Source organism: Nematolebias whitei, chromosome 19, assembly GCF_014905685.2.
Source record: "Nematolebias whitei isolate Nwh7 chromosome 19, NemWhi1, whole genome shotgun sequence".
In the NCBI taxonomy this organism is placed as follows: Eukaryota; Metazoa; Chordata; class Actinopteri; order Cyprinodontiformes; family Rivulidae; genus Nematolebias; species Nematolebias whitei.
The window spans coordinates 33536426-33548550 of NC_056516.1; positions in this window are offsets into that span (position 1 = coordinate 33536426).

Here is a 12125-nt window from a genome sequence, read left to right on the forward strand (position 1 = left end):
GTGCGCAGCTCGAGTAGTCCCAGTTTGCCTGGAAGCCCTGCTGCAATCCCACAGGGAAAGGGGAGGTTAAATACTTGTTTGAACTTGAAAATACACACAGATCTGATAATGTTCTGGAGCAGAGATAAGACCATATGTTTGGCCAAAAATAATCCATGAATCAGAGCTAATATATGCCCAGTAATAAATATGTAAAGGGGAAACTGCTGCTTTCTGGGACCTAATTAACTTCAAGAGACTTTAAAGGAGTCAAACTTTTTATCCATATATTTTTTGGGGGGGAAAGTAGTAATGCTCAAAAGTTTAACTTTAATAAAATGTTAGAAACTTTAAAAAAATAAAATAAAATTAACTGAATTTTCCAAACTTTACATTTTAAGTGCAGCTACGCTTCCTGTTTGTGTTACCATATTATACAGTACAAGTCAGGTTTATTTCCCATGGTTTTTATTGGAATATATTTGATGGTTAAAAAAAAAAAAGATTATATGAGAAGTTCTTATTCACAGTTACCAGTTCACTTCATTTTTACGTAACGGTGTTCCGGTTAAACACAGCTACTTGAATATTTGATGATCTGTTTCAGAGGTACAGCTCTACTTAGTTTCTTATCCTTCGTAATAGTAAGTTTCTTTCGAATGCTCCCTTCAGGCGTGGCCATAGAGGGTGAACTGACATGAAAGATTTGGCACAACGTGGGCTCGAACACGCAGCATTGTACAAACTGCAACAAAGGTGATGGGAAGGACTGATAACCCCTCCCTGCAGTTTATCAATGATGAGTCTGTCCTCAGAGGTCGGAGGGTCCTGTCTGACCCTGCTCACATCCACAATTTACTGTTACCATCTGCAAACAGTTTAGAGTCCCTGCTTGTAGACTGAACAGATTTAAAAATTAATTTGTCCCTACATCAATCAGATTGTTAAATAAAGTTGGCGTACAGTCCGTTGTCATGCGACGGATGCTCTGGCCTGATTTGTTGTTTCGTTTACTTTCTGGAATGTATGTGGGAATGTGCAACATTTCTTTTTATTGAGCAATAGGTGTTTTTTTATTGTGGTGTTCACATGATTTGTAGTGTATTTAATTGTGGAAGAAGCTTTGTTTAGCGCACAATGTCCAAGACAAATTTCCCTTTGGGGACAATAAAATCTGCATCTATCGATCCATCTAATGTCAGGATTACAGGACCGTGTCACTGACCGTCAAGTCAAGACACAATTTTTTTTCTGAATTGTATGTAGATGAGGACAGTGTAAGAGTTTAAGAGTATATTGGACAGTGGGGCAGTCATTAGCAGTGAGATATTATGTAATAATGCTTATGTTTTGAAAGTAAAGACATTTCTTTAATGGAATGCTGTTGGAAAGACGATGCACTTGAGGTCATGGAGCACATTTGATGGAAGTGTATTTTTAGTCTGAAAATTCAAAGTCTTGTCCGAGAGTCCTTGTCTGTTCAATCTGTTTATTCTTGCATTTTTCTACAGCAACTATTTGCAGATTATACATGTACACGGATCATTTGCAGATGCCATTTGTTTGTTTCGTATCAAAGCAGCACCTTGCTGTTTTGTCCAATGAGGGATAAATCCGGCGTATACTGGGACAAAGCAATGTGAAACAGCACAACTTCAAATATCTTTAACAAACCGGAGCGTGAGAACGCCCAAAGCTCACGATTCGATGTTGGGCAGAACAAAACGGGTGATGTCAAAATCAAATTTAAAATTAATTCATCTACTGCACAGTTCTGGACTGGACTTTGGTTTAGTTCTTGTTACTGTTTTTTGTAGACTGTCTACAGATGCAGTGACACCCCCCCCCCCACCACCACACACACACACACACACACACACACATAAACCTCAAACACATGAAGCTGCTTGACATTTTATCAGTTCAGTGTAAAATGCAGTTGTTTTTTCCTGTTACTCCACCAGTCTAGAACGCTGTTTGAAATGGACCGAACAGGGACTTTACTGAGCAGTAACAATATCTTCAATGTTTAAATTTTATTTATTATTATTATTATTATTATTATTATTATTAGCATGCGGCCGTCTAAAGGCAAATGTATTATGGAATAGTCTCCATCGGTACATTTGTAAACTTTCTCTTCTCTGACTTTGAACTTCTGAAGAACAATTAAAAAACATCATCACTAAACAGAGTGGTGCATTTTTCATCACCTCAGCTCCAAGGTCAAGGTCATAAATCAAGGTCAGCGTTAAAACATATATTTGCTTGTCCCACCCCTAACTTCTGATCATCTTAAAACATCCATCCATTCATTATCTTTACCCGCTTCTTCCTTTTTTGGGTCGCAGGGGTCACTGGTTCCCATGTCCAGCCGTCACTGTGCGAGAGGTGGTGGACACACTGGACAGGTCTCCAGTCCATCACAGAGACGCATAGAGACAAATGAGACAACCATTCACTCTCTCACTCACACCTAGGAACGATCTAGAGTTACCAATCAGCCTAACATGCATGTTTATGACCGGTGGGAGGAAACTGGAATACCCGGACTGGGATTTGAACTGGGTCAACCTGTTCTCTGAGAGGCAGCAGCTCCACCGTCTTAAAACAAGCAAACACAATTTGAGCCAAACTTGTACCACCACTGGACGGTGTTGCGTAATATTTTCATCACCCCAGCTGGGAGGTCAAGGTCACAAATCAAGGTCAGGTCAAAGGTTATACAAGGTCTTTGCTTGCCTGAGCCATTGAAAAAGAGTAAAAGCAATTTTTAGCTCCTTATTAGGGAAAAAAGAAACGGGTGCAGATGTTTCGAGTAGTCGAGCTGAACCAGAAGTACATACAAGTTAGAAACCATGTGTGCAATTTGTATAAAAATACTCATGAATATTTCCTTTGTGCGTGTGTGTGTGCTGTAACATGGCTGATGAAGCTGTGTGTGCTCGCTTTAAGTGAACACGGAGTTTGACAGGAGCAGTCATAACAGCGACCTGCCTTCTATTTTTACTTGGGTTTGTCAGACTCCAACTGGGAGCGTCTTTGATACAAGCCTCCAACTCAGAAACCGTCTTCTCTCCTCTTGTTCGCTGGTGCACTTTGTCTTTTTTATTGGAGTGACAGCACAAAAGGTGAAGTTAGGACTCATGTGCCAAACTACATTTCTTCCTTTTTATTGTTTTAATCTTTTGATCTTGCCAGTAGGTTGTTGTTGTTTACTTCTTAAGTCAGTCAAATAAAAATAACTATAGATGTCCTTAACTGGTATTATTGCTTTCTTATTTTGTGATGCTGCTTAATAATCCAAATTATTGAGTTGCTTCTATTGCGGGATGATTAATTTAACCAAATCATATGTGTTGTATATTAAAAATATTAACTGGCAAAAATGGTTGGAATCAAGATAAATGGCTATTTTAGAAGTTGCAATGAATTAAAAATAATAATTTTAAATGTCTGCTTCACTGATAACTGACTGAAGAGCCTCTTTCTTTCCACAATTTAGAATCAATGTTGGGATGAGAATTAAAGTTTATTAAAAAAAAATAATAATTAGTCTGAACCTCCTGGTGTAAATAAATTATATATTTCTTCCCAACTTTAGCTTGATCAACTAATTCATTTTTTGCTGCCAATAATATAAAAAAAAGTATTTGCGAAAACTAAAACACCAAATGCTGCTTCAGTTTTTTGCGTCTCTCTTTCCTCCTTTTACTTTGATAAAAAGAAGTAATTGGTGCCCAGCAGCAGCTTCTGCTGAAAGACGGAGAAGCAACAAATGGCACCCAAAATTACTAATGAAATCCGTTTCACACCAACTCCTACAGACCTTTTGGAGAAGCTCTTCAGTTTGAAGAAAAAGGCAGGCTAATTCTTGATACGACCATGTTCCCACATTAAATAATGATAAACGGTAATAAGCAAGAGAATGTTTTTTTTTTGTTTTCTAGAATTACCACGGGTTACCTTTTAAATATTCAGAAACAACTGAACTAATCCTTTATTGTGTTGTGAGTTTTGAAATTTTAAGTCCAGTCAGAGCATTTGTTTCATCAACCAGGAGGTGAAAAGTGACGAAGAATTAATTAATCACTGTGCAGCACAGCCAGCATGTATCCATAAACTGCTGTGTTGTCATCATTGTATGTTCCCAGGGCTTAATTTGAGCTGGATCCTGCCGGAACAGGATCTGGGAACTCTCTTATTTTGAGGGTATGTTCCTGTTTGCTTAGATCCAACAGACTTACTGATAATAAAGTCATGAAAGACTGCCTTGAACGAATAAAACCTATATTGGATATGTAATCTGAAAATACTTACATAAACACTAATTTTAAACATAACAGCCACTTACGAGCTTCCTAATATCACACAAGAGCTGCCCCTTCACGTAAGCATTTCCGCTTCTACCCTTAAAAAATATCTCCGCCCCTAAAAGTTCAGTCATGGGCAATTTAATTAAGAAAACACAAAAATATAATTAAACAGCACAACTAAATTGCAAATCAGTTTTACAGTTTAAGTGGGCCATTAATAACGTTTAGATTATTTATTAAGAATATGAGGAAAAAATGTTTGATGGGTAATTACATGAGGTACGTCACATATCAAAACAATGGTGCCAATTTGTCAAAATAACATCGATCAAAATGTCAAAGACTGTCCAAATTACTTTCATAAAAAAAAAAAAGTCTTCTCATTGTACAACTAAACAACCGAGAACTGAAGCATATGAAGGCAGTGGCAATGGAGATCATACTAGAGCAGGTCAGAGTCGCATTCGGGTCCAAAAAAATCCAACCCGACCTGGCCCCGCCTGTAGCCATCATTTCCGAACCCCACCCGATCCGACAAATTAACAGTAATTACAGGTCAGAACCTGAAACACCCCCAGACTTTTTTACTTAAGCTTTGATTGCTTATATAGTTATTAACAGTCGGCAGCCGTGCGCAGATGAGTAAATGGGGACAGAAGATAGGATCTGAGGGAGTGTTTGTCCTTTCATGGTCGTCAAAGTGCATTAAATGCTTCCCCTGCTTCTGCCTGCATTGGACCCTACATGTTGGATATTTTGGGATCTCACTTGTTTGGGTCGTCAGCTGCGCGCGTCTGCTGACTGCAGCGGCTGAATGAATTTCCATTTGGGCTATTGGATTGCTGGCAGTAGTATATCTGAAGCTTAACTGAACTTTTTACCTCTTTCAACTGGCCAGTCAGCATGCAGTCAAAAGGCTACATGCAGCTGGTGATGGTATGGCAAGCCATGTTGCCGTATAATTGTATCGTCAGCCACTCATCCGCTGATGCAATAAAAATTCTGACGCCGACCTGGCCTGCACATTATTATGGTCCGGCCCTAATCTCGGGCGGGCCGGGCCGGGCTCCGGGTTTGGGTCAGAAATGACCACTCTAGAGCAGGTGCAAGGATGTTTGAAAGAAGCGGAGCATGCTTTATTCACACAGGGAGAGCTGTTGGCCAGGCTACTTTTTGTTGCTCTTGTATGTTCCCATACAATGACAAAATTAGTTCTCTGCATTTAATCCATCACACATGAGATACACCCAGGTGGAGCAGTGGGCAGCTAGGTGAAGGCCCGGGGAAAAGACAATCGCAAAACAACGGGACTCAGTTTATGTCCTGCATCATGCAATTTATTTTTCTTCTTTTTAATCAACTTTGGGGAGAAAAAAATGTGTGGGCCTTATCTACCCTGTAGATAATCCGATCATTAAGAAAATAGAGTTGTGTTTGTGTATTGTAAATGATAACCTAACCTAAGTTTTTTGTTATTTAACCTGTAGGAAATGTAAGAAATGTAATTTGTTTTTATAGTTGCTAAGACTTGCTGCTGATACAGCACTTTTAAGATTAAAGCTGCTGCAAAAAAAACATGAACACTGATGGCGTGATGTTCTGGTTGGGATTTATTTAATTTTTTATTTTGGCTTGCTTTTTCCAGGCTTATTGTTGCAACATGTTGATGCAACATCGTGGACCTCAAGGACCTTTTTCTTTTTGCAGGGATAAAATGCTTTTTCTAAATGAACCAAAACACAACTATTCATCCTCTAACAGGACTCAGCACCACAAGACACGTTGCATTTTGTTTCCGTCAGGAAATCCTCCCTGGAATGTCAAACACTGGATCTTTGTTGGAATAATTTGCACATTTAATAAGAAAGCAGCTGCTAAAATGAATCTTTGTTTCCATCATTTATTTAAAGCAGCTGCTTGACAATATTGTCTGCACATTTTGTATTGTGATAACATTTTGAACGTTTCTTTTCATACTTTTTTTTTTGAAGCCACTGTCAAAATGTGAAAACTCGGTTGATATTTCTCCAAAACCCAGCTGTCATTCAGCCCTAACATAAAGTAGGATTTTAATATTTTGGACGGTAAAACAATAAGTTTGATTGAAACAAACACTTTTTACATCTGTTAATGGCATTTAGCCCAGTCAGAGCTGCTAACTGTAACAGTGATGCGTGTCTTTTCTGCTTGGTGAATGTTGCCTACCTTGGCTCATAACCGTGCAACAGCCTGCCAACGTTTCCAAATCCGGCATTTTTCACACCAGATTATGAATTGTGCTCAAAAGGATGAAACACAGCAACTTTCTTGTAAACCATTCAGTCGTCACTGACTGAAGTTAATTGCTGCTTCTTTATGAACTTGGATCGTCTAATGCGTTCACCTTTTGATGTTTATATATTATAATGCTAAAATGTATTTATTTTTATTGTTAAAATCTAAAAAATGTCCCGAGCTTACAGACTTTTTTAAAAATTTTGTAATCTTTCTGTTAGCAGGTTTGTAAAACAATCTTTACCTGTATGCCTATTTTTATTTTTATTTTTTTAGAAATCTAGAATACGTATAAAAAAAGAATCTGCTATAATAAAATCCATAATGTTAAAATATACAGTCTGATTAGCTTGGGGACTGATCTGTTTTTGGAGGATTATTCAACTAAGTTGCTCAGGGGACCACAGTTACTGAAAGCCAAGAGCTCAGGGGCCAGACATCCAGCATTTATTGTTTGTTTTACGGTTTAAAATCTAGTTTTATTTAGAAATGAACCTATTGGTGGCCCGAACTGAGCTCACCTGCGGGCCTGATTTGGTCGGTTGAATAGCCTGTGTTAGAGTCAATATCAAAGGGTAATTAGACTTCTTAATTGAATAGTTATAATTATTAATTTTAAAAACATATGGCTTTTCTCTTGTTCACTTGAGTATAATTGGCTGAATAATGACAAACCACTTTGTTCATTATTAGACTCCCAGGAGCCTCAGTATACTTTCATCTCATTGATATTTGAATCAGTTGGCAGCATCAATTATCTTATTTGCATATTAAAACGATCCGTTCATTGGTTGATACTTTTTGTCATATATAGGGAGTTTTAATTGTACATGAAAACAAGCTCTGGGCTCTTCAAAGTAGTTAACTGGAAATTTTCTAGGCTTGGGGGATTTGATTCACCCCAATACCAGGGTCTTCTCTGACCTCTCGCAGCTGCTCCTCTCCCTGATCAGGGATTAAGGCCAGGCAGGATTATCTGATCCCTGTGCTGTTGAAGGCCTGAGACACCCCACTGCACTGTAAAACACCCCATTAAACTGCACCAGCTCGTTACACTAACGGTCACAAACACGACTTGGTGGGATCTTTCCTTTTAAACACCGGAACGTCCAAACCCAAAGGCTGGATGTGGAGAATGGTGATGTAAATATGTTCTTTATTTTTTTTTATTATTGTTGGTGGAAGATTCTCTGCTTCTTAACATAAAATCAAGAGCTGATTCAGATGACTGAGCTCCCTGATCCCCAAGCTCATTGTGTTTCTCTGAAGTTCAGCAATGAATGCAGAAAGAAAGAAAAAACAACGCACAGCTATTCTCACTTACAGAGCATCCATGTGTGGAAACACCATATAGCATTCTGTGCAGCAGTGGACACCCACATTTTATGAAATGAGTAGCTGTAGAGCTTAACAATCTACAGCTTACATCAATGTCTTTGTTTCGAATGATTAAAAGGTAATTAACACATTTTGTGAATAAATGCTTCTGTTTTCCTGGAAAATGTTCCAGATTAAACGTTGGACTTGGGAGGAATAATTTGCTATTCGTTCATCAGCCTATTAAAAAAATAAATGAAACTTTATGTAAAAAAAGGAGTTTGAACTCCAAGACGATGTACTTTTTTTATACATTCAAAAGGCCCTTCTAAGTTTTTACTTTGTTTCTGTTGACTATGGTGAAACTATCAAATAATCTTCAATATTTTAAGAAAAATTAAGGTGAAACTTATTCCTTATAAAACGCCCTGCTTGAATTGAGCAGCACAAGAAGTTTAGGACTCGATGGGTTCAGATCTCGGACCTCAAAGCTATAAAACCAACTGTTGCTGTAGGCGTGGCCTTGTTAGTGTTTAGGGAATTGAAAGGGTTAATCCGGCCTATGGGTGTTTGTTGCTGGGTGACCTTGAGCAGTTGGCTGTTTTTGGGCGGGGCTGAACGTCTGTTCTTGGATTAAATACGATGAGATTTGACCTCCTCCTCCCCGTATCCCTCCTGTCTTTATCCCTTCTGCTGAAAAATGCTCTAATACCTCCTGAAACCTCCCCACACCCATATAACTTACTGTGTGTGTGTACTTCTGTCTGCAACACACGTGTGCATCATGTCAGCGAGCATGTGGGGGTATTTTGCTTTAGCCTGCTTGAAGCTTTTTCTGTCACTTTACCATTTCAAAGATGGAGACCTGGCTTTTCCTGGCAGTTCCTGTTGATGTGTGTATATCCAAAACAACAAACAAAAAAGCCAACTTGACCTGAAACTGGCACCATGAACAACATGACTCGAGGCGTTTTGGGAATGCAGGTTTGGATGAGCTCAGTCTGTTCTGGCAGGCAGACCTCAACTTAAAATGTCATTCTATGCATGAACAAACAGCCATCTCAAAGGTCGAACTATTTTTCTCTAAGCACTTTCATCTTAATGCACTTGTTACTGCTTTTTTAATGGCATGACTCACATCCCTGTAGGAAGCTGGGATTTATTAGTTAAATCATAACCTTTTAGGTCTATAATTAAAATGAAAAATGTATTTTTCTCTGTCTCAAGACAAATGGATTGAGTTGTGTGTCCTGTCTGGAATTTGTAGAGGTCTTTTTACTAATAGTAACAGCAGTGAATTTTGAACGTTAGCATAGTTAAGATTGGCCAATTTAAAGAATTGTTTCAAACAGCACAACCCTTTTTTATTTCTCACGCAATAGGGATGTACCAAGTTATTTCCTAATGTTGCTTTTCCAGTCAGGTTGTGTTTTTTGACACAAGGAAAACAACTCTGAATATCCCAGCGTCCGTTCTGCCATTGTAGTTTATTCTGAAAAGATTACGAAGTGGAAACTATGGTCACGGGTGAGCTCGGCTTTACTGTCATTTCCCATGCATCTCTGTCCAATTGATCTATTATTGGACAACTGAAAATTAATCAATCTATGATCCCCGGCTAGCAGAATTAGCAGCAATGCATATTTCTATCTAAAGCCTGTTTTATTTAGGAATTTTTGCTACTGCAGGGTTTGGGTTGAGGAAACTTTAATCCAGCACAAGTCCCAAAAAAAAAACCACGAAACAGGAAATTATCTTATTTCTAAAGCAACAGTTGAGATAAGCACTTGTTAAGATACTTTGCGTTGAGTTTGGTGTTGTGCTGACATTTATTGGGCTATATTAGTTATCCCTACATGGTTAGAAGCTAAAATAAGAAAGTGCTGTGAAAAACCAGAGAGAACAAATTGTGGAGTTAATACCAATGATTAAAAATGTGTTTTACTCTAAAATGCCCATTTCTATTTACAAATACATATAGCTAAGAATGTAACAAAAATGCTATAATTTTTATCTCGGACAAATTTAGGAACTAAAAGGTTTAACAACAGAGAGAAATAATGCATACTATTTAAACAGAAAAGTATAGTCTACAAAAGATGCATGCTAGACTGGTACAGGACATGTATGAAGACAGCAGGACATGTTTGAGGACAGCAAGACAGTGGTGAGATGTGCTGTAGGAGTGACATATAGCTTCAAGGTGGAGGTGGGAGTGCATCAAGGATCAGCACTGAGCCCCTTCTTGTTTGCTCTGGTGATGGACTGACTAACTGATGAGGTCAGGCAGGAATCCCCGTGGACTATGATGTTTGCAGATGACATTGTGATCTGTGGTGGGAACAGGTGGAAGGGAACTTGGAGAGATGGAAGTATACACTTGAAAGAAGAGGAATGAAAGTCAGCCAGAGTAAGACAGAGTACATGTGTGTGAATGAGAGGGAGGCTGGTGGAACAGTGAGGCTACAAGGAGCAGAGGTCACAAAGGTGCAGGACTTCAAGGACTTGGACTGTCCAGGAAACTGAGGAGTGTGGTAAAGAGGTGAAGAAGAGAGTCCAGGCAGGATGGAGTGGATGGAGAAACGTTTCAGGATTGATTTGCGACAAAAGGGTGTCAGCAAAGGTCAAAGGAAAAGTTTACAAGACAGTGATGAGACCAGCTATGTTGTATGGTATGGAGACAAAGACATGGACAAAAAGACAGAAGAAAGAAATGGAAGCAGCAGAAATGAAGATGTTGGGGTTCTTCTTAGGAATGACAAGGATGGATAAGATTAGGAATGAGATCATCAGAGGTACAGCACAGGTTGAACAACTGGGAGATAGTTAGGGAGGCCAGATTGAAATGGTTTGGACATGTCCAGAGGAGGGACAGTGGGTACATTGGTTGAAGGATGTTAGAAATGCAGCTACCAGGAAAGAGGAAATGCCAAAGAGAAGATATGGATGTAGTTAGAGAGGACATGGAGGTAGATGGTGTGAGGATGGTGTAATTGTCTATTATTGTCTTGGTTGTCATGACTCTGTTAAAATCAGGTCTCACTTGTAAATGAGTCCCCGAGGCTCAATGGGATTAACCTGTATAAATAAAGGTTGAATGAATGAAAAGGACTGAAGATGTGGAGATGGATGACTTGCTGTGGCGACCCCTGAAGAGGGAAAAGCCAAAGGATAAAGAAGAACAGTCTACAAAAACGCTCAGAAATAGTTCCTGATTTTCTACAGTTGCTCAGTCTTAATACTGAATACAACAAAACCAGTTACCTTTTATGCACCTATAAATTATTTGTTTGCAGACAACATTCAGTCTTGATACCATGGTTATTTAAAAATGCATTTCAACTTTTGCATTTTGTATTTGATTACATGTCTCATATAAATGACACATTCAGAAACATGCGTCCATACTGAACTCTGCTCAGGAGTGAAACTGCTGCTGCTGCCTGATACGCATGCATTTAGAGTCTGACGGTAACTTGATACAAGTGGATGAAATATGTGATTTTAATTCTGTCAGGTTTGGTTTCCTGGTGCCGTTATTCCAAAAAATATGCAAGTCCTGGCTCCCTGAACATAAAATATACAGTCGCTAATGATACCTGGTTTTTACTGTATTTATTGGTTTAGATCACCAAACGGACTGGGCCACAGTAAAGAGAAATATTGAACTGGATGACACCCATCGTGCTCCCACTCATCCTGCTCGTGTTTTATATCAACGTGGCCTTTTTTTCACCCTGAAAGTTATCTCTGTCTCAGTCTTTGACCTGCTTTCCTGAGCAGCTCACAAACAAAACCATCCATCACCCGTCTGCTGCTCCCGTCTGCGATAAAGTGAAAACAAAGGAAAGCAGATTGAGTGTTTTGTTGTTGTCACACCTCCTGTTGCTCATTCAGTCTTGGAGGTGACCCACATTGGAACCAATATATATATATATATTTCTTTCCCGTTGTCCTAAATTTTATAGAGACAATGTTTCTTGTCTGACCCAGTAAAAGTGGAGCGAAGGAACGTCCAGACTGAAAGAGAGACGTGCTACACGTGGGACAGGATAAAAACTAAATAAGATTGCAGTTTGAAGGTGAAATCTAATGTCTGACATGTGGAGGGTCCAGTATTTTTCCTTGCTCCATTTTTTTATCTAACGGGGATGGAGGAGACACAGATGAGACATCCAAATAGTCCATTGTGGATGGTTTGTCCCTGCATTCTTACTGGTGGTATAGTCAAGTTTGAGA